We start from the raw sequence: 23,383 nt of genomic DNA on the forward strand, positions 1-23,383 counted from the left end.
CTTAGGGTTATGAGGGCGGGCTGTCTGGATACCTCGCCTGCTGTGTCTTGCCAGCTCCTTCGTTGCCAGCATCCCAGCAGTGATCATGACAGATTTGACTGAGCTGTGGCTCCTGGGGCTGGTTGTCTTCCATATGCTGTGCCTGCTCCTCACCTACTTCTCATCCCAGAGATGCAGATTACAGATTGGTTTCTCTTCCTGTGCCTTGTTGTTTTAGTCTACTGAGCTGAGTACATCAATGCCGTGAAGTGGTGTTTGTTTTCCAAAACCAGTATTTTGACTCAAGGGGAATGATCATTTCTTGGTGCCACTGTTGCTCAGTGCCATGATTGTCGTGCAAGACTTTGGTGATGAATGACCTGGAGAACCTCTGACCAGTAATCTCAGTGGAAACTCCGAAATGATATAGGGGGAAGAGATGTAACTCCCAAACCTACTAAATATCTGAAATGCGAGTTGGTGTTCTCTAAAATCAAAATATGAATTCTATGAACAACAGAGGTTAAGAATAGGAAAATCTTATTGGGAGAAAGAAAGCTTCTGTCTGAGAGACAGAAGGGGGAATGGAATGTGGGTTGCCCCAGTCGGCACTATCTTACTCGTAATAAGTTAGTAAAATCTTGCTGTTTTGCAGATGAGAATGCTGAAGCTCAGGGGTACTTATATGTAGTTATATTGTAGATAAGTTGGTCCTACACTTCATTTCAGTTTTCTATTCCTAACTCTACAGTTGACAATCACATTACTTTATGTTCCCTAAGCACTTTTTTGATTATTTAATCATTTAAGCAATAAAATTTTATTAAGTAATTGCTGTATATCTAGTATTTAATTAATACTGGGAAGACGGGAAAACGGAGGGCTTCTTCCTCTAAGAACCTCACTTTCATTTTCCAATGACAATATAATGATGTAAGAAAAATAGTATATATTTTAGGATGAGAGAAAAGTTGAGGGGTTTAATGAAATTAACAGAATCAGAACATAAATATATTGAAATTTGAATCCAGAAAGATCAATTTTTTCTTATAACTGTAACTCTGAAGAAAAGAAATATTTTTATGACATAAGGAATTTAGCAAATACTAAAGAAATTTTAATGTCATCAATTCTAATTCTCATAATTTTACTTGGAAAAATATAAAATGGGATACTCTACTGTCACCTATAATTTCAAATTGGAAATTATCTTTGAAATCACTTCATTTAGTTTAAACTCATGAATATTTTATGTGCACTGCTTTTCTACTTCTTTGCAGTAACATGAAGAGCATACCAATATATGGATGTCCATATCATTACTGAATAGCTCTATCAGTTAATTGTATAAATTTTGAAGTAGCATCTGCTTTCTTATAATTTTTTCATGAATACCCATGTAAAGCAAGTATTATCCTGTATGCTACCATTTCAAATGGTCTTTAATATCCTTAAAAAGTCCCAATCAGCAAAATTATAAGAGAATTCTGGAATAGAAGAGATAGTTTCAGTTGAATTTCTTAGTGAAATTCCTGGACATTTCTTTTTGCTTCAGAGCTGGAAATAAATGAAACAAAAATAAATATTTCTACTGACCATAATACTTATTTCTCTATAGTTTTTGTCTTTCCCAAATAAAGACCAAAAACATAGAAACAATCACAGTATAAAATTTTCAGTTCAATTATGACATCCAAATCTATTTCATTCACTAAATATATAGATATATGTATAAATATAGATTATACAGCTATATGTAAGTATACATAAACTTAGTTAATATCATTCCAATTCAAGAAGGAGACATATTCAAAGTGTTATTACATTTAAGAGTAATTTTCTGTATTCTGTTTGCTTTGTTGACAACTTAAAGGAAATAAATTTGGAATCAAATTTCTTCTTTAAGTATTTAAATGATATATAATTTCCTCCTTGAAATAGCAGTATACAGAATGAAAATTTATTTCTTGCCATATGTGCTCTACATTTATATACATTTATATCCTTCTGAGTTTCTCTTAGCTATAGCAAAATTACCTATATCCAAATCAGCCAGATTAAAGTGAATGGCTGTCATCTCTCTAATTCTTTATCATTCATTAAATACTGAATACTTGATTGGTAGAACTATACTTTTTAAAAATATTGAAATTTGAATTATTTTAAAAGGAAGCATTTTACAATAATGGCAAAATATATCTAGTATCAAAATTAATAGTTCATTCCATATTTTAAGATTATCATATGGAAAAAATATAATTGTGTTATAGTTCTTTAAAAATATATGGTTCCAGCCGGGGATGTAGCTCAGTGGTTTCACCACCTGCTGCGCAAGAGCAAGGACCTGAGTTCAATCCCCTGCACCAAAAAAAATAAAATATAAAAAAATAAAAAATATATATATATGCAGTTCTTTGAATGGTAATATTTTCTAATAAATGTTGTTGAGCATTTAAGACAATACAAAAAAATATAGTAGGGAGAAGAAGAAATTTTTAATAAAAAGAGTTAATCTCCCAATTTTGATATTCCCTAATCATTACCACACTTGACTTTATAAGCTTTTTTTCTGGTTTATTTCTAAGATCTACTAATATTAAAAAAATGATTTCTAAACTTTACAATATTATGCAAAATATATGTAATTATTCTGAGGGGATGCTTTAAGCCTTGTAATCATTTGATTTACTTCTGATATTATATATATATATATATATATATATATATATATATATATATAGTGGTCAAGAGTTCAATATATGGTACACATTACCTAGTAGAAGGGAGTATATGGAAATAATTTTTATGGAAATAATTTATAAAATTTATTGTCAAGCAAACTATCACAGTTAAAAATTTCTACTTTCAGTTTTTTATTTAATAGAAAAACAATTATTGTCAAATGATAGTTGATTTTTAAATTGTATAATCAGAAAAATGGCATTGATTATATAATTATTAGTATTAGGACATCTATTTTTTGGTAAGTCCAAAATCTGTCTCTTCCTTGTCTTCATATTGTTTCAGATCAGTATTTTCCAAGCTTATATTAGCTGTTTAATAGAGACAATTGAGAATGTCAGTAGCTAGAGAGGTTAAAGAAAAAAAAAATTTCCTCATAATCTTTATAAAAGTCATATGTTTGAGCCAACCCACAAGAGAAATGGTATCATTGCCAATTAATGGGATCACAATATACCTATATATTCCAAGCTGCTTATTTTCCCTTCACGACATTGGTCACGTAATATTTAAAGGATTTTAATGCTTGACTAAAGTATAGAAATAATGATCTCTAAAACCTTGCTAGAAAAAGGAAATTTTAATAGAAGATAATTTTTATGTGTTTTTTTGCTAGAATATTTTGTAGAAAACTGATTATAAATATTTACTTTGATGTTTAAGCATCTATGCACACTGTGTCAGGTGATTATCATTCTATATTTACAGGATACTTAAGCTATATTCCTTATCTTAACAGAAAGTAATATTTTTTCAGGAATAAAAAGGATTATAATATCAACTGAGAGCTATATATTCTTTTGTCTTTATATTTATAAATATGAATGACCCATAAGCAGAGTCTTTTATATTCTTACTAGAAATTGGTAGACAGTGGCATAACAAATATGTGTAGAAAAGAAAAAAGAGTGAGTATGCATGTTGCATACATAACCAAGCACAGTGATGATTTTGCACTAAAAAAGGCATTAGCACTTGCCAGAGAAGAATACATTACAATTTTGCAATCTTAAGGTCTAAATGGTCTCTGCAGAAGCATGTAAAATTTTAATTATAATTTTGCTTTCATTTATAGCTTAATAAAAGGATTTAGATTATTTCCCTTCTGGGTTGAACTAATTTACTAGCTGCTAACAACCATTTAAAAATCACAGCACATTATATGCTCTATGTTTAACCTATTTTAAAGGGTTTTTTTTAAACAGTGGAAATAATTATAATAATTGCCAAAATTCAGGTGAAAGTAAAAAGCAAGCTATAAAAATTATTTTCCAAAACATACATAAAATGTAAACTAATCAAATAATATAAGGTATGAACAATAATTGGAATAAAGGTGGACAATCTCAGTAGTTATAAAAATTTATAATAAATATTTCTTAAATTTGACAAAAAGTAACAGTGCATGCTAATTCATCCTTCAGTAAATAAAATAACCATTAGGTATGTTACACTATATACTATATACAATGCATTAGATGTAAACGTTTGTGCCAAACATGGAAAAATAATATATTCTACCTATAAGGTGTAGGAAAACAAATAGGGACTATTTATGGCAGAAACATTATTATTATTTAAATGGAAGTTCATATCTCATGCTGTAATCCTGGAAAGTTTCAAATCAAAAATGAATATTCAATATTTCTTAAACTTCTCTAAGTGTATTTTTTATATTTAATAAAGTAATTAAATGACTTGCATTTTTCTGATTACTTAATATCTAAAGAATGATTGATACATCTATTATTTTCTTATTGATATTATAACTTATCACCAAAGATTATATGGGTTTAAAATATAAATTTATTATCTCATAGTACAAGAGGTTAGAAGTCCAGACAAAGTGTAGTTCAGGTGATTTCCTGCTCCAGGTTTCAGAGGGAAAAAATCAAGGTCTTAGCAAGGCTTCTCTTTTTAAAAAATCTTTGGAAATATTCTGTTTTCAAGATCATTTAGGTTGTTGATAGAATTCAGTTCTATGTGTTTGTAAGACTGAAGTTTAAATTCCCTTCCTGGCTATGGGATGAATTAATTTTCAACTTTTAGATCTTCTTCCATTGCTTTGCTTGTCCCCATTCCTGATGGTCCTGATGGAGACCATGATGATTCTAGTTACTAACTCAAGGGCTATCCCCTCCTCTCTGCTACTGACTCTGGAGATGACTTACAGAGAATTGAGAGCTTCTACATAGAACTTAGGTTTAGGTTTCTAAGGTAAAGGAGATCATGATTTGAACTAGTTCCATCCTTTTGTAAAGGAGATCAGAGATTTTAGGATATGGGCATGTATTAATAGATAAGTAGGAGAATTTCATTCAGTTTTCTTCTAGACACAGGACATTTATATGATTTATATGTCTTCAACACTCGGCACCAGGATGGGTAGAAACAGATACTTTTTTATTTGAAGTCTTAAGCCACCAGTAGTGAGATTTTTGCTCAAGCCCTTCTTTGAGGCTTCTTTTAAGCCTACAGATGTTAATGTTATAGCACTACTACTGAATGAACTATTAGTATGGTCCAGTGTATTGGTATTGATATCTTATTCACATGTACATTTACCTCCAAAGCCTGAGGGGAATTACTGCAGTTAGAAGTACTTTAGTGTTGTATTTGGAAAAGTATAAACTTATTCAATTACTCTTCAAAACAATATTAACTTATATGGAGAAAAAAATAAATAACTACCCTTATTGTCAAAAACCTTTGAGTCTATTTCTCTATTAAATAGCCGTGTCTGGTTATTGCACAGGACCTGGAAACTCACACATGATTATAGCGAGGTCAATAGTGTAGCTTTTGGTGCCAGAGGCATTTGACAGGACTGACATAGGGACTATTGCCCAGGGTGAAGGATCGTTATAAGTAGCAATTGCTACACAAATGCCTTTCATAGCATCCCTCTCCACCTGGATGATTAGGTTCAACTTTCCCTTATTTGGAGTGGGCTATAAAACTTAAAGTTTTTCCCATAAGGCTACTAAAATTGCCTATTTGTCATATATTTGTAGGTCATTATATGGATTTTTTTTTTTTTTTTTTTTTTTTTTTTTTGCTCTAGGAGGGAGATTTAGTCTTCCATTATTTATGACATCTTCCTAGTAGTCTGAGTTAAGGACACTTTCCAACAAGCACTGTAAAGCCTGATGACCTACACATGGCAAAATGCCTAGGATATTGACACAGTAAAAATTCAAGGAAATGGTATTCAAGTGGACTTCCTGAGAGATATTTTGAAAAGACATATCATATAATTCCAAATGAGAACATTTTCAAGAAATTTGACATTTTCTTCCCTGAAAAACAAAAAGAAACCCAGTGATTGGTAGATCTACTTGGGTATTTGGGCTGTCATCTTTCCCATAAAAAATTCTCGTGGTATCATCTACTCTATTACCATATAGGCAATGACATTTGTGTCAGGTTATGACTAATAGAATGCTCTGGAAGTGATTCATCAGTCCACCTAGTTTGCTCTTTGCATAGGATTACCAATCATACTTACTGCGTATTTGAAATTTACAGATCTCTTTAAGCCTATTACAGCCAGAAAACCATGACTGGTCATTGGACTTCTGGCCTGTAAGGAACTGGAGTTAGGTGAAAGTTGTATAATCTGTGAAAGGCAGTTATTTGGCCTTTTTGGATATTGAGCACATGACTTAGGTCATATGACATATATGACATATATCAATATAACATATTGAGCACATGACTTTTTGACTGTTATTTGGCCTTTTTGGATATTGAACATATGACTTATCCAGTGAAGTAGTATTATTACCGGAGATTTAATCATGTCATGAGTCTGAAGAGAGGCCCTTGAATTTCTTGGTGGTGGGTCCTATGAAGTAGAAATTATACATTCATGGGTAGTTGAAACCTGGTCCTACTAAGGTCTTGCAACTCTGTGAAAAGTTTCAGAAGTGCCTCTCTGCTTCCAAGATATTCTCACAGAGCATGTAACATCTTCAATGGCCCAATGTAAGCTTCTACACCATGCATGGGCTTTACTCACTAATGGTTCTTCCCAGTTAAATTCTTCTGGGTGGAATGAGGTATGGCTGCTACCCAACCTGGGTCTTGTTCATCACCAGATGCAACTAAGGACACTTCATATAATGGGTAGAGCTTAATGTGATATAGATCGCTGTCCAAGTCATCACAGTAAATTAGATATGTTAGAGTTTCACAGAATCATAGGCTGTGGTCAATTGGCTAGCCATTTGCTCATGGCATAAGCAATCCTCAGACTGACATCTAAACAAGTCTGCACCTTCTCTTTTCCAAAATCCATGAGGAAAAGAGATTTGAATGAAATACATCTCTATTGTTAATAAGGTTTTTTCATTTTTTGATAAGAGGAATGTAGCCAAAGTGCAGACCATGTTTGTCAGATAATCATGGAAAAATGATTTGTTCTTAACCCTGAGCATGCAGATGTGCTTTAAACCATGGCAACGCATGGAAATCAGACAAAATCTTACATTGAACCTATGCTATAGACTGCCCCTTTGCTCAGAAGTTGCTAAAATAGTGTGGAAAAGATGTCCTGTACACTAGATTGTGACCAAGACTAAAAATAGGGCTCAGATTCAAATCACTGAAGCCAAAGAATCAAAGAGTTATTGGCACATAGATTTTTTTGGATCTCCTATTCCATCTGCAAGGCTTTTTCAGGGTCTTGACTAGTTGACAGCTTCTTCAAGTTTGGCCTTCCAATTCCTGTCTGTACATTCTACTGACTTGGGCCACATTTTCCATGCCCTTACAAGGAAATATTTGCTTCCTCTATGGATCTCTGAATAGACTGAAGATGGTAACAGTCTCGGAATATTGGTCAATGTTATATATCAATGTGGCTCACTAAACATGGTCCATATTATTTCTCAATCATAGGGATGATTCATAGTTTTAGTGGAAAATTAAAGGATAAGATTAAGAGCCTGATGAGAGATAGCAAATGAAACCTAGCCTGAACTCTACAGCTCAGGTCATCATTTGGCATACTGTAGCAATTCCATGAAACAGTCTTTCTTGCTACACAGAGTGTTTGAATGGGATCTGTATACCCTAGCTTCAAATATACACCTTATTTTTATTATTGACAGGTAAATGATTAGAGATTATTCTGCAAGAGTATTCATTTACCTTTAAACTGTTTCCAAAGATGGAAATATATACTAAATGAAGATGGTTATTGAGTTGCAAGAGGTGGGAAACAGTAAACTCCTTCATTTACCTCTTAGGTGTGTAGCATGAGTTCTTAATATAAGGATCTCAGAAAAACTGACAATCCATATGAAACTTCTAGCAAAACATTTTATTAAGATGGTTCTACTTTTTCAGTCTAGGTAGCACTACACATGTTATCAGTATGTAAAATAGTTTTTGTTTTTCCCCAAACTACAAAGGATCCCAGCCAGAAGTGTGCATTCAGTTCATCATTTGATAACACTGGATAACTGGATAAGATAATATATACTCAAAGGTGCTATCTTTAGCCATTGAACAAGGTAGACTGTTCACTCTACAGTCCATGTGGAGTATTCCACTCCTCCCCCATTTCAAATACTAGAGCATTTTTAGCTCTGAGATTCTGAATTTAAGTATGGAAATGGAAAAGGATCTCATATCTTTTAACTTTCCCAATGGATATACAAACATCCAGGTAACTTACTACTCACCATACAGGTAACTTACTATTACTGCTGTAGGCTGTTGCTGCCAACTTGAATCTGACAAAATATCGAATATCATAGATCCTGGTGCTTCAGATAAGCATGTTTACTGTGTCATCATACACCACAAACCGACATTCTTTAAATATGGGTCTTTCTTGTGGCTTGAGTGGCCCAATCTTGTTAATGTTAAACCCTATGAAGTAATGTAATGCTAACACCAGAGGAGTGAAATGACTTCTGAAATTTCACCTCTATCCTGCCAGAGATGAGGGCATCCACACCATCTGGAATAAGAAACTCAGGATGTTAGCTTCAAGTGTATTGTGTTCAGGATGGTGGCAGCCTTTTCCTTCTTTACACTCACCCACACTCACATGCATTTATCATTTTTCATGTTTTATCATGGACAATGAAATTGGCAGAGAATTCCAGGACACTTCAAAGCTTTGAAAAAAGAGTAGCTCATTCTAAAAAGTCATGAATATGCTGTGGGACATTTTTTCTTTGCTTGATAATAGTAGGGATTCACGACTATATTCAGTCTTTCAGGCACACCTGCTCATCTTACTTGGAGTGATTTTGATGATGGCCTGATCTGATGTTGCCTCAGACATATTAATTGGTTATGGTCAAAGTCTCTCAATATTTGGCTCATTTGATTTCATGATGGGAATCTCATGTTTCTAGCTTGGGCTGGGAAGGATCAAGAGGTAGAGTTAAGGAGTTTGAGAAGTAGCTCAGTGATAGAACATTTGGACAATAAGTGTCAATCCCTGGGTTTAATCTCTAGCACAACACACACACACACACACAAAGACACACACACATGCACACACACACACACACACACACACACAAAAGTGAATTTCAAAAATCTGACTCCAGATGCAAATCCTATATGTAATCTGTCAGGATCAACTATGGGTAATTACAAGGCTTAGACTGGCAAGTCCATAGAGAGAAGCTGTCTTCTCACCAAACTAGGGATGTAGCCACTACATTGCCATTTTCCATAGGGAGTTGCAGTCAAGAAGCCAGAGCCCCTAGGGGCAGTCATGCTTACACAGTTTTCTGCATTTGTAGCCTAGATTCTTCCACTTAGAGGCCTCTTTTCAGGAGCTTTGGGTGAGATATTATTCTCTTTTTAGTTCTTCCTATTCTCCTCCTCCCTGACCCCTGGGTTCCCTGGTATTAGTAATCTTTTATTCATAGTGCCTTGGCTATGAGACAGTTGTCTTCACTTTGCTAATCTACCTGGCCATGAGCTGGTGCTGTTCTGTGGGGAAACATGGGACAATGAGAAGCCAGCACAACTTTCTGCCTGTTGTCTATGCTGTCTTGAGAAATGAATAAAGGCTGAATTGTTATTTCTGTTTGTCTTATCTTCTGAGATGAACATATTGACATCTGGTTGATTGACAATAGGCATTTGTTATCCAAAAATCCAATATTTTATTGAAACTTTATGAATATATTTTATTCTTATTCCTTCTTGTTGCAGAGAAAGATAAGCCCAAAGTACAATTTTTAATCCTGTGACCACGCTCATAATAAGTCTAGTTTATATAATATAAATGTAATTGTTGTAAATTATATGGCTTTCTCTCAAGCAGTTTTATATAAAGGATCACGTTTTCTCTAATTGATGTCACCTAAAAAGATTGATACACAGATAATATTATGTTGAATTTGGATATATGCTTAATAAGTATCCCTATTAAAGTTACCACAAATTAAAACATTAATGGCAAAGTTACTGGCCATGTTATGAGTTTGCAGTAATATGAAATGCTTTTGATTGAATAACTACCACTACAAGTATCTCCAATAACCTTCTAAAAATTTTTATGGGATTCAAGTAAACCAGTATAGTGCCTGAAATGACTCTATAAAGCAAAGCAAGAGTGTTAAGTTTAGAGAAATAAATCAATACAAAGATTTCCAATACTAGGTAGATAATATATGTGAAAAATCGAGGGAGAGACAGAGTACCTAATATACTATAAACTAATAAAAAAAGTTAAAAAATTTACATAAAATACAATATCTAATATCTACACAGAAAGAAACTGGAACTGAGGGTCAAAGTGAAATGTTGAAAGTCCCATAGTTATAATTATGAGGAAACATATGCTAATTTGTTTCATTTACTTTATTAGTTTATCTTAGCTCATTGAACAGAAAGTTTTGTACTAATATCTGTTTACTTCTTTGAGAGAATCTTTGTAGTCTCTGAGTAACTACTTTGAAGCTAATGATAGTGTTTTAGCTATTGTTCTTGTATTTTGCTATGAAATTTTCTTCATTTTTTTTCATTAAAAAGTTTTAAAACAATCTGTTTTCAAAGAGAAATATATATTTACAAGGAAATAAGGAGATGCTCTCAATACAGTAGTATGGGAAAATAAGCTTGACAATATTGAACTCCTAATTTCTCTGTACTTTTCTCAATCCTCAAAAGGTTGCTTTTGACTTGATCCAGAACAAAGTAATGAATAAATAGGTAAGCAAACAAAGGAAAAGAAAACAGTTGTCATCAAAGATGGTATGTGAATTTATTTCCAGAGTCAAGTTTCCGTATCTTCTGCATAGAGAATTAGAACTCTGATGAAGGAAAAATATAATATTCTTATTAAACACCATGACTTTAAATTTAAAAAATGGGAGATGTTGACAACTCTCAGGGTCTAGTATCCTAGAAATATTGGCATTCCAACATGGAAGAATGTAGATTAGTGATGGCAAACCTTTTAAACTTTTCAATGATATAAACAGTCTGCTGTGGTATATGTGGCATAGGATCCCACCACTGACTGATCTAGATGATAACACTTATCAGAAGCAAGTAAAATATAACATATATTGAGAATGCCAGCTTGGTCTCCAGATTGCCCATATCTGTGAGAATCTATGAAGACTGTCTTCAAGAATCTTGGAGTGAAATTGATGAATTTTTATTCAGGTTATTACTTCATTTAAATGATAAGAAAAATCTTTAATTGATGAAAAAGAAAAAAAATATTAGTCATGCAATGGAAAATTCTAGCCACTCCAGCCCTTCATGCAATTTCTAGATTAAAATATGTTTCTAGACTCTGAATCTGCTAATTTATTGGGAACAATGAGTGAGAATACTTTGAAACTGTACCAACAGAAATTTGTGCAACAACTTTTGTCTGATCCTTGCCAAAGAGAACTATGGCCTTTGATAGAGCAAATGCATCCTGGGAAAAAGTAATTCATATTTTAGGATTATTTGAGGAATATATGACACATGATTTATGCTGACACTGAAATCTTATAATTTTTCTCTGCTTATAGTGGGACATACAGAACCTGTAGAATAGATAAAATTCTGTCTCAGTATGATGTAATGATTCCATGGATTTTCTTTGTAACTGTCATCTTAGAAATAAATGTATAATTCACAATGATAACAGATGGTAGAAATCTTTCATTCCATAATGGGTTGGAACAGTGGCTCTCAAATTTTTGCATGTATTATAACCTCCTGAATACAGGGTTGGCTGTGTAATTTGTGCGACACAATGAAAAAGAAAGATGCATAGCCCTTGCTTAAGAGCATGGAGAAAATGCTACTAATGGTCCTCGAAGGTTTTCTTTTCTTCTATTTTTTTTTATTTGTTAAGGTGTTTTTAATTTACTTCTTAATATTTTTTAAATAAAAAAATTTGTAATGCCACACTATTAACATGGATTTATTCATCTTTAATTGTACAAAGCTATTTTTAAAAGTCAATATCAGAGTGCTTAATTTATAAGAAAAAATAACCCAAATGATGCAAATTTTTTTGGTACTTCATCTCTAAATGGTGTCCACTATTTCTTTTTATTCTTTATTACTAAATGTTTGTAGTACGTAATGTTTACATTGCTTTACATTGCTTGTGTGCAGTGGGTACATGTATATAACACATCTTAATTCTGTTTTCATCTTTCTTCTCTCCCCTCTGTCCCCTCTCTCTCCATCTTTTGGTCTGCTTCCCATTTGAGAAAGATCTATTTCCTATTTCCTATTATTTTTTATTTTGTTCTTTACTCATAATTTGGGTTTCTCATATTAGAGCAACCATGTAACATTTAAGCTTTTGTGATTTATTCCATTCAATATTAGGGTCTCAAGGTTTATCAGTTTTCTTACAAATGACTCATTTATTTTTCTTTATATCAGAGTAAACCATTGTGTGTAAACTCACATTTTTTTTCTTCATTCATCTATAGATGGACATATGAGCAGTTTCCAAGATTTAGCTATTATGAATTGTGCTGCCACAAACATGGGTATGCATGTATCACTGTAACATGATGGATTTAACTCTTTTGGGAAGACACCTACAAGGATAATAAGTGAGTCAAATGTAATTTGTGTTTTTAATTATTTTTGAAGAACCTCCATACTGAGATTCCACAGTGGTTGTACTTGTTTAAAGTCTCACCAACAATGCAGAAAAGTTCCTATTTTTCCAACAGACTTGCCAGCATTTTTATTATTTAATTTCCCGATGATGGCCTTTCTTTCATGGTTAAGATGAAATCTCAGTACTGTTTTAATTTGCATTTCTGTAATGACCTACTATTTTTATGAAAAAAATGTGTTTTTTCCATTCTCATTATCAGGAATTACCAGAATGAGTAAAAATAGCTTGTTTTTATGTAAAAATGTTAACAATATAATTTTACAGAGACCTTTCACTTTCTCAAAACTCTTATTTTATGTCATAATATTGGGTACAAAATTATTAATTTTTCTAATAGCCTACAACTATCAAAGGCATCCATCTTGTTGACGATATGTACCATGTTGTTAATTGGAATCACTGAGTGGGAAAAGGTAGGACTATAATTCTAATCTATTTGTTTAATGGCTCACTGGGTTATCAGTTTTTAATGGCACTAGAACAAATAAAGTCTGGCTGTTGAGTAAGTTTCCCTGACATTAGTACCACACAATGTACAAAATCAGTTATTTCTGAAAGTTTGTTAGGTGAACATGTATATTTAGGAAAGAGTTTAATCAATTTCAGTGCCTATTTCTCAATTCAAATTCATGGCCTCTAGTATGTTCCTTTACAATACAATTGTAGAAAAGAAAGAATTCTGATTTGAAAAATGGATTTCTATATTATAATGTTTCTAGCCATGAGAATGATGAAAGAGAATTATTCTGTTAGATAAAACTATGAATGGCGTACAGGTACTGTCCACTTTTATGACCAAGGAGAGATCAACTAAGTCATGGGGATTCATGGCCTTTTGATTATTGGCAAATAGCTCAGGTGGCTGATGAGAAGCATTAAAGGAATAATAGAGAATAAGTCATTGGGTCAGAGGTCTAAGAAAATGTGATATCCAAAGACCTAACATAGTGACTCCAAGGTAGGAGTCCTTCTTTTTTTCTTTATTAAATTCTTTATTGGTACATTGTAGGTATATAAGGCAATTACATTTCTCATTGGGAATTGTACCTTTACATAATGCATCTTGGTTCTTATTTTTCCCCATTCCTAGCCCTCCCTTCAACCCCTCCACCCTTCCCTCTTTACAGAGACTTTATTTCCATTTTTTCCATTTCTCAGCATTTTTCCTCTCCCTTCTTTCCTTTCCCCTGCCCCTCCCACTACCCCTACCACTTTGGACCTTTTCTTCCTATTTTGCAATATCAATTATTCATTCTAAGCATTGGTGCATTTTAGGTATACAATATAATGATATTCATCATTGGGAATTTGGACCTTTACATAGTGTCTCTTGGTTCTTATTTTTCACCCTTGCCCAGCCCTCCCTTCGACCCCTCCATTCCTTCATATTTACAAAGATTTTGTTCCTATTTTTCCATTTTCTTATATTAATCCCATTCCCTTCTATCCTTTCCCCTAGCCCTCCCATTTCCTTCCCCTTTGCCCCTTTTCTTCCTATTTCACATTACCTATTATACGTTTTAGTCCTTATTTACACTTTCAGTTTCTCACACCAGAGAAACTATTTGGTATTTATACATGTGTGTCCTATTTATTTCACATGAGAGTATCGCCTCAATGTACATCCACTTACCTATAAATGTCTCTAATTTCTCATTTTTTATGGCTGAGTAGAACTCCATTTTATTTAAAAAAACACATTTTCTTTATCCAGTCTTCAGTTGATGGGCATTTGGGCTGTTTCCAAGTTTTAGCTATCATAAACTGTGCTGCGATGAACATGGGTGCACATATATCACTGTGGTATGATTCTTTTAATTCTTTGGGGAAGATCCCCAGCAGTGGAATAGCAGGGTCAAATAGGACTTCAAGTCCTAGTCCTTTGAGGTATCTCCATACTGATTTCCACAGTGCTTGCCCCAGTCTACACTCCCACCAGCAGTGGAGCAGGGTTCCTCTTTCCCCACAGCCCCTCCATCATTTGTTATTCCTGGATTTCATGACAGCAGCCATTCTTTCTGGAGTGAGGCGGAATCTCAGCATTGTTTTCATTTGCATCTCTTGAATGACCAGTGATGTTGAACATTTTTTCATGTATTTATTTGCTATTTCTACTTCTTTGTCTGAGAAATGTCTGTTCATTTCAGATGCCCATTTTTCAATTGGGTCTTTAAATTTGGGAGGTCTGATGTTTTTAAGTACTTTATAGATTTGAGATAGTAGACCTTTGAGGAAGAGCAGGTGAAGATTTTTTCCCACATTGTGGGTTATCTCTTTACACTGCTGGTGGTTTCTCTTGCTGTGCAGAAGCCTTTTAATAAGAAGAGATCCCACTTGTTGATTGTTTGTGCTAGTTCATGGGCAACTGAGGTTTTGTTCATAAAATCTTTTCCTACACCGATTTCATCAAGGGTTCTACCTAACCTCTATTCCAACTGGTTCAGAGTTTCTATTTTAATATTTAGATCTTTAATCCATTTTGATTTTAGTTTAGTGCATGGTGAGAGATACTGGTCTAGTTTTAATCTTTGGCAAGCTGAAACCCAATTTTTCCAGCATCATTTATTAAGTAGGCTATCTTTCCTCCAGTGAGGGTGTTTGGCTCCTTTATCAAAGATGAGATGGCCGAGTGTGTCTGGCGTTGTTTCTGCATCTTCTAATCTGTTCCACTGGTCCTCAGGTCTGTTTCTTTGCCAGGACCATGCTGTTTTTATCATAGTAGCTTTGTAGTAGAGTTGCAAGTTGGGGATTGTGATACCCCCTACCATGTCTCTGTTACCTAGAATTGCTTTTGCTATTCTGGGTCTTTTCTTGCTCCAAATGAATTTTTAGATTGTTTTCTCAAGGTCTATGAAGTATGCTGCTGGGATCTGAATTGGAATTGCATTAAATCTATATAGCAGTTTTGGAAGTATGGCCATTTTCACTATATTAATCCTTCCTACCCAGGAGCAGGGGATGTCTGTCCATTTTCTGATATCATCTTCAATCTCTCTTTTCAGAGTGCCATAGTTCTCAGAGAAGAGGTCTTTGATTTCTTTCATTAGGATGATTCCTAGGTATTTCAGTTTTTTAGATGCTATTGTGAAAGGAATTATTTGGCCTATTTCTCTCTCAGTGAGTCTGTCATTTGTTTAGAGGAAAGCTATTGATTTTTGTGTGTTGACCTTGTAAGCAGCTACTTGACTGAATTTGATTATTAAGTCTAGAAGACTTCTGGTGGAGTTCCTGGGGTCTTCTATATACAGTATCATGTCATCTGCAAATAATGACAATTTGACTTCTTCATTTCCTAACTTTATTCCTTTTAGTTCTTTCTCTTGTCTAATTGCCGTGGCTAATGTTTCCAGAACTATATTGGACAAGAGTGGTGATAGTGGACATCATTGTCTTGTTCCTGATTTTAGTGTGAAGGATTTCAGGTTTTGACCATTTAATATAAAATTGGCTGTTATAGATGGCTTCTATCAGTTTGAGGTAGAGACCATCTATTCCAATTTTTGTAGGGTTTTTATGATAAATGTATGTTGGATTTTGTCAAATGCTTTTTCTGCATCTATGGAGATAATCACATTGTTTTTGTCCTTGGCTCTATTGATATAGTGTATTACATTGATTGACTTGCATGTATTGAATCATCCCTGCATCCTTGGGATGAATCCCACTTGATCAGGGTGTATGATCTTCTTGATGATCTTCTGCATTCTGTTTGCCAGTATCTTATTAAGGATTTTTGCATCTATGTTCATTAGTGAGATTGGCCTATAGTTCTCCTTTTTGGTTAGGTCTTTCTCTGCTTTGGGGATCAAGGTGACACTTGCTTCCAGGAATGAATTTGGGAGTATTACTTCCCTTTCAATTTCATTGAAGAGTTTAAACAGTAGTGGCAGCAGTTCCTCTCTAAATGCCTTGTAGAATTCAGCAGTGAAGCCATCAGGGCCTGGGCTTTTCTTAGTTGATACGTTTTTAATTACACTTTCAATTTCACTGGTTGATAATTGGGTTGTTCAAAATTTTTAGGTCTTCTTCTTTCAACTTTGGTAATTCATATGTATCTAGGAATCTGTCCATTTCTTCTGTGTTGTCCATCTTATTGGCGTACATGTTCTGGAAGTAGGTACTGATGCTCTTCTGGATTTCTGCTGGGTCTATTGTAATTTCACCCTTTTCATTCCTAATTGCATGGATTTGGGCCTTTTCTTTCCTTTTTCTGACAAGTTTGGCTAAAGATTTGGTAATTTTGTTCATTCTTTTAAAGAACCAACACTTGGCTTCATTGATTTTTTTGTATCGTTCTCTTAGTCTCCATTGCATTGATTTCTCATCTGATCTTTATAATTTCCTCCCTTGTATGAGCTCTGGGGTTGTCCTGTTCTTCTTTTTCTAGAAGCTTGAGGTGCAGCCTCAGGTTGTTTAATTGGGCCCGTTCTGTTTCCCTAATATGTGTATTCACTGCTATGAATTTCCCTCATATGACTGCTTTCATTGTGTCCCATAGATTCTGATATGTTGTATTGTCATTGTCATTTAATTGAAGGAACTGTCTGATTTCTTCTTTAATTTCCTTTGTGACCCATTGGTTATTCAGAAGTGTGTTGTTCAATTTCCATGTGTTTATTAAATTTTTTGAGTTTCTTTTGCTAGGGATCTCCAATTTCATCACACTCTGGTCTGATAATATACAGGGGATAACTTCAATTCCTTTGCACTTACTTAAACATATTCTATGTGTGAGTATGTGGTCTATTTTGGAGAATGACCCATGTGCAGCTGAGAAGAATGTGTATTCTGATTTTGTGGGGTGGAAGACTCTGTAAATATCTGTTAAGTTCATTTGTTCAAGAGTTCGATTGAGTTGTAGTGTTTCATTACTTATTTTTTGTCTAGTCTATCTATCTATTTTTGACAGTGGGGTGTTGAGATCCCCCATTGCAATTGTATTAGTGCATATATGACTTTTCATGTCCGTTAGTATTTTTTTTTATATAGTTGGGCACAATGGTGTTTGGTGCATAGATATTTATGATTGTCATCTCTTCCTCTTGGATTCTTCCCTTTACGAGGATATAGTGTCCTTCTTCATCTCTCTTAATCAGTGTTGGTTTGAAATCTACTTGATCTGCAAAGAGGATAGCTACTCCTGCTTTTTTTCGGGTTCCTGTTGCATGGAGTATTGTTTTCCACCCTTTAACTTTCAGTCTATGAGTTTCCTTTTGAATTAAGTGTGTTTCTTGTATGCAGCACATTGTTGGATTTAGCTTCTTGACCCATTCTGCCAGTCTATTTCTTTTGATTGGTGAATTGAGACCATTATCATTGATGGTTATACCTGAAACGTACTGACTTGTCATTGGCATGACTTTTTCTCTTTTGGGGGGTTCTCCCCCTTTCCATTTAATTTCTTGTCATGCTAGATGAGTTCATTCTGCTTTGCTTCCTGGGGTTGTGATCCTCAATGTCTGTTCCTAGGATATTGCATAAAATTCTTTGGAATGCTGGTTTGGGATTCACGAAGTTCCTAAGGTGCTCTTTGTCATGAAAGTATCTTATTTCTCTATCAATTTTGAAAGATAATTTTGCAGGGTACATCAATATGGGTTGGAGGCTGTTTTCTTTAAGGACTTGGAATATGTCACTCCAAGCTCTTCTTGCCTTGATTGTTTGTGTTGAGAAGTCTGCTGTGATTCTGATGGGCTTCCCTTTGTATGTGATATGTTTCTTTTCTCTAACTGCTTGTAGAACTTTGTTCTTCTGTTGAGTTCCTAGAATCTTAACAATTATATGCCTATGTGTAGATTTTTTTGATCAAGGCTATTTGGAGTCCTATATGCCTCACTTATCTGTACATGAAGTTCTTTACCCCTGATTGGGAAGTTTTCTGCCATTATTTCTGTGAAGAGATTTTTTTATGTCATCTGCACTCTCTCCTGTTTCTTCATTGACTTCAATATGTCTTATATTATTCTTCTTTGCATCATCTAGCAGCTGCTGGATTGATTTCTCATGTTCCCTCATAATTTTGAAGCAATTTTTCTTTTCCTGGTCACTAATTGCAATCTTATCTTCTGTATCTGAAATTCTGTCCTCACATTGGCTCATTCTGCTGTGTAGACTTTCAATGGAGTTTTTTACCTCCTGGAAATCTATTTGCATCTGTTTTATGGATTCCATTTGTTTCCTATGTTGGGATTCCATCATATTCCTGAGCTCCTCTTTAGATTTATTAATCATGTCTTGCACTAGGGGCACAATTTCTCCTGTTATCTGAGAAATTATTTCTGATTTCCTTTTTTCCAGATCCCCTTTTGTTGCCAGTTCAGTGGGTCCAGGTGGTTGAGTATCTGTGTTCCATCTCATTTCCCTTTGGGGTTGCTGTAGGTGATCTTGGAAGTCTGGTTTTGAGATTTATTTACATGTTTTCTCATTTCAACTGGGGAGGGGCTGTTGGCACCTGCACAGATTACCTCCTCTGAGCTGGGATAGATGGGACAGGGACCGGGTGCAGCGGTAGGGATGGTGACCCAAAAGCCCTTTCCTGTGGGCTTGGAGCAGCAGAAGGGATGGTGGCCGGGAAGTCCCTTTCTCTGGTCCAGGAGCAGTGGGATGGTGGCTCAGAAGCCCCTACCTCTGGGCCGGGAACAGTGGGACAGCGGCTCAGAAGCTTCCAAGATAGGGGTCCTTCTTAAATGTTCAGCCTACAACCCTCAGGAGAGGAAAAACAATAAGAGTAAACTACATGATGGACACTAGCCAGCTATACTCCTTTGTCTTCAATTGTTTCTCCAATATACCTACAGAGAGATGACCATGATGGCAAGGACTGAAGTTATACATGCAACTGAAAATATCAGCTATCTTTTTCACTAAAGCTGGCCTAATTTAAGCACTGCTATTTCTTAATATAGTTAACTTCCTTGGGGGATATAAACCAGAAATCTGGTGAAAAGTGGATTTCTCAGATTCCGTTCTTCCCTAGAGAAGCTGAAATATAACTTTGCTTGAATAGATACATACTGTGGAGAGAAATTTGTCTTCTTTAAACTTCAGTGTCATAAAATAGCATAGAAAATCCCTGATTTATTGAGATAATACAGCTGACAAGTTTTCTCAGAAAAAGGAAACTATCAGATGGTGAAAACAGCAAAAACGTGGGCTCATTCACATAATGTTCATAGTGTACCATATGGGTTCACTGCATAAAAACATCTGCCCCACAGAATGGTGGAGCAGCATGTTGAAGGCTTCTACAAAGGACCAGCTTTGGATACAGTAAATGCATGACAAGGACATAGTCTTCCAAGATACTGTATACTAAGTGAACCCATAATTTGGTTTAGTTTTGCATCTCCAAACTGTTAAAATTCATCATTTAAGCAAAATATTAAGCTTACCTTTTTCTACCATTACTTCCAATAATTAATTTACAAAAGTGTGCTTAATTTTTCACAACTTTGGGATTTGTTGAGGAAGAAATTCTGAATCCTAGTGAATGGGCACTTCTGACAGTGGACAGGGCTTCTACTAGACTCTGGGGATATATAGCAGCCAAGCAGAGATATTTAACACCATTTGGAAGAGAAAATTAAATAACATAAATTGGAATAAACGTTGACCACTGAGGAACCAAAGACAAGATTTTCTAGTAGATAATTTTTTCCCTTGTATTCCTTCAATAGTAGTTCTGCCTCACAGTGGTTCTGCTTGACATCTTTGGAGATATTTCTCCTTACTAAACCAACTTTGTTTTCCTATTAAACTGTGAACACCTCATAAAAACACTAACATGCAATTTTTTACCACTTTCTAGCTCACTTTCATTTTTCCTCTCAATTTTGGGTTCTGAGATTGCATGTACTGTACCAATAAGCCATGGAATAATGTTATCTTAGTTTCTGGCTTACATCTTTTTCTTTTTGAAATGTGATATTAAAGTAGTAATTCAATTGTAAACCATAAATATAAACAAGAAACTCAATGAATAGTCCATTATTCTATTTATAAGAAATTATACACGCAAATAGGTGGAAGAAACAAACACAGTATTAATTATGTGTAGAAATTGCTTTCGTTATTTTAATTATGGTGTTTTGGTTCATATATTTAATGTCTAATTATGTAGACAAAAATGTAGAAAAATAATTTAAAATCTTCAAAGTAGTAGCAATGCAACTAATCTTTTACAGTGGCAAGTAGTATAAACTACTCCCTACTTATACTTAAATGTTTTTTGAGTATAGTTATATATTAACAAGTTGTACAAGGTAAGTTCCAAGAAAGAGTTGAGAAAATAGATTTAACTAAATTCCAATAAAAATACCAATGAATGTTCTTCATAATACAGAGAAAACAATTCTAAAATACATAAGGAACCAGAAGAAATCCAGAATGGCCAAGCAATTGTGAATGAGGACAATAAACACATCTCAAATTTCAAGTTATAGTACAAAGCTACAGTGATAAAAAGAACATATTATTGGCACAAAAAGAGACATGGGTCAATAGAACAAAATTGAAGATGCAGAGACAATCCCAAGCACATTCCCAGCCATCTGGTCTTTGATAAGAGAGCCAAGCATCCTGGAGAAAATATGGTCTCTAACAAATGGTGCTGGTAAAACTGGTTTCCCACATACAAAATAATCACTCTAGAGCCAAACTCTCCCTCTGTTCTAAAATAAAATCAAAATTTTTGGTATTTATATTTTATTAATGTATATATATATATATATATAGAATTTCAAAAGATGGAGAATAGAGAAGTATGAAAGCATATCATTGAATAAAGAAATAAAATACAAAGAAGAGGCATACTTCTATGAATACAGTATATGAAGAATAGAGAACTAAGATTGCACATAAAGCATCTGAGTCACATTAGACTTGTATTAATAATATTATTTCTTTAATTCTTCATGTTCACTTAAATAAATACTTATTAATGTATATGCCCTCCATAAGTACTTCAAAAAGCTTAGTAAAAATCATCAATAAATACAATTTTGGCTCATATTTAATAAATAAAAATTGATTAATGTAGAGAATTATATTAATATGCAAAGGAGAAATTTTTCATCTTTTTAGGGCACAAAAAAGGTCTTAGAACAGATTAATGAAAACAGTTTGCTATTCATTATTTAATGAGAAAAGTACATTAAGTTTAGAAGTTTAAAGTTTGCTGAAGTTAGGGAGATGAAAATAGAATTCTTGACAGTTATAATATTTAAATTTTATGAGTTTCAACTGAGATATTACTAGGAAAAAACTCAAATTGCCATTATAAAGTTTCTCACCTTGTGGATAATAGAATGTTGCTTTTATCAGAAATGTATATGCATTCCATGTAGATTTCTATTGTGTAAATCCCTCTTTCTTGTCATTATACAATAAATCCATCCTTCCTATCAAAGAGACCTATTTAGATGAATTTGACCACTAAAAATATCTTTTCACTGGATTGAAATCATTCTTTCTGCATTTTATTCCCATTGACCCTGGTACCATATGAAGACAAAACCCTACACAGTAAATTGTTAACTTGTATTTCACATATATGATTCTTACAATTGTTCTATACAAGTATAAGCCTATATGGTCATTCACATTTGCCATTTGTGGAAACTCAAGCACAAAAAGTTTAATTCAGTGTTTCAAGTGCACGTAAGTAGTATTTGTTTGAGAAGGGACTCGAAGTTAGGCAGTGTGGCTCCAGTACTCACACTTACTCATTAAGTTATGTCATCAGTCAATATAACTAAATAAAATATCATTGAACTGCATTAGATTTGTATCAACAATTGCATGATCGGTTGAATTTTCTTGTAAGCTTTACGGCCAATAGTTTGTAGCTAATCTGTCCTTTTTGATGCAAATACTTGTAATCTCTGTAATAATGGAATGTCTTAAAGTAATTGGACAAAGTAAAACTAATAATTACCCTGAAAAAATTAAAATAATATTTAAAGCTTTTCCCCCCTTATATTCCTTACATGTGTAGTAAATCTGATTTGTTTCCTACCTATTAACTACATAGAGTTCTTAGAAAAAAACTGAGTTCCAAGGTTGTTGTATCATTGGTGGCAAACCTATGACTTGCATGCTGCTGAGGGCTGATTGTGACACTGAATGGTCTAAAAGGTTCACTATCACTGGTATAGCTAGTGTTCATTAGAAATTTTCAATAAATGGATTTGCCTAATCCAACATAATATAGATATGATCTGAATGTTACTTTTAAAAGTGTGATATGAAGACAATACATTTACATGTAGTAACCATGCTGATAATATGGCAGTAATGTTAATTATTCTTAATTTTGAAATCATTACTCATTAATCTTGAACTAAATGGTAAAATCACATATGAATTACAGTACCATGAATATTAACTTGGAGATTGTCTTTCCTTTGCAGATACTTAATTGATCAAATATTGGAACTACTTAGATATTCTTTGTAGGTACTAATATTGAAAGATAATATGATTTTCCTCTATCATGCATGAGAAACTATTGATCATCCTCTTTATGAAAGAAATTCA

General features: G+C 33.9%; 1 protein-coding gene across 1 annotated transcript in view; it reads right to left on the reverse strand.

Moving 5' to 3' along the window:
* Klhl1 (kelch like family member 1) overlaps positions 1-23,383 on the reverse strand; it is a 422,969-nt gene that overhangs the window by 161,548 nt on the left and 238,038 nt on the right. The gene's annotated exons all lie outside the window — the stretch shown is intronic.

This window comes from Heterocephalus glaber, unplaced genomic scaffold (assembly GCF_053883595.1).
Source record: "Heterocephalus glaber isolate CG9 unplaced genomic scaffold, H.glaber_assembly_v1.0 deba00001577, whole genome shotgun sequence".
Lineage (NCBI taxonomy): Eukaryota > Metazoa > Chordata > Mammalia > Rodentia > Bathyergidae > Heterocephalus > Heterocephalus glaber.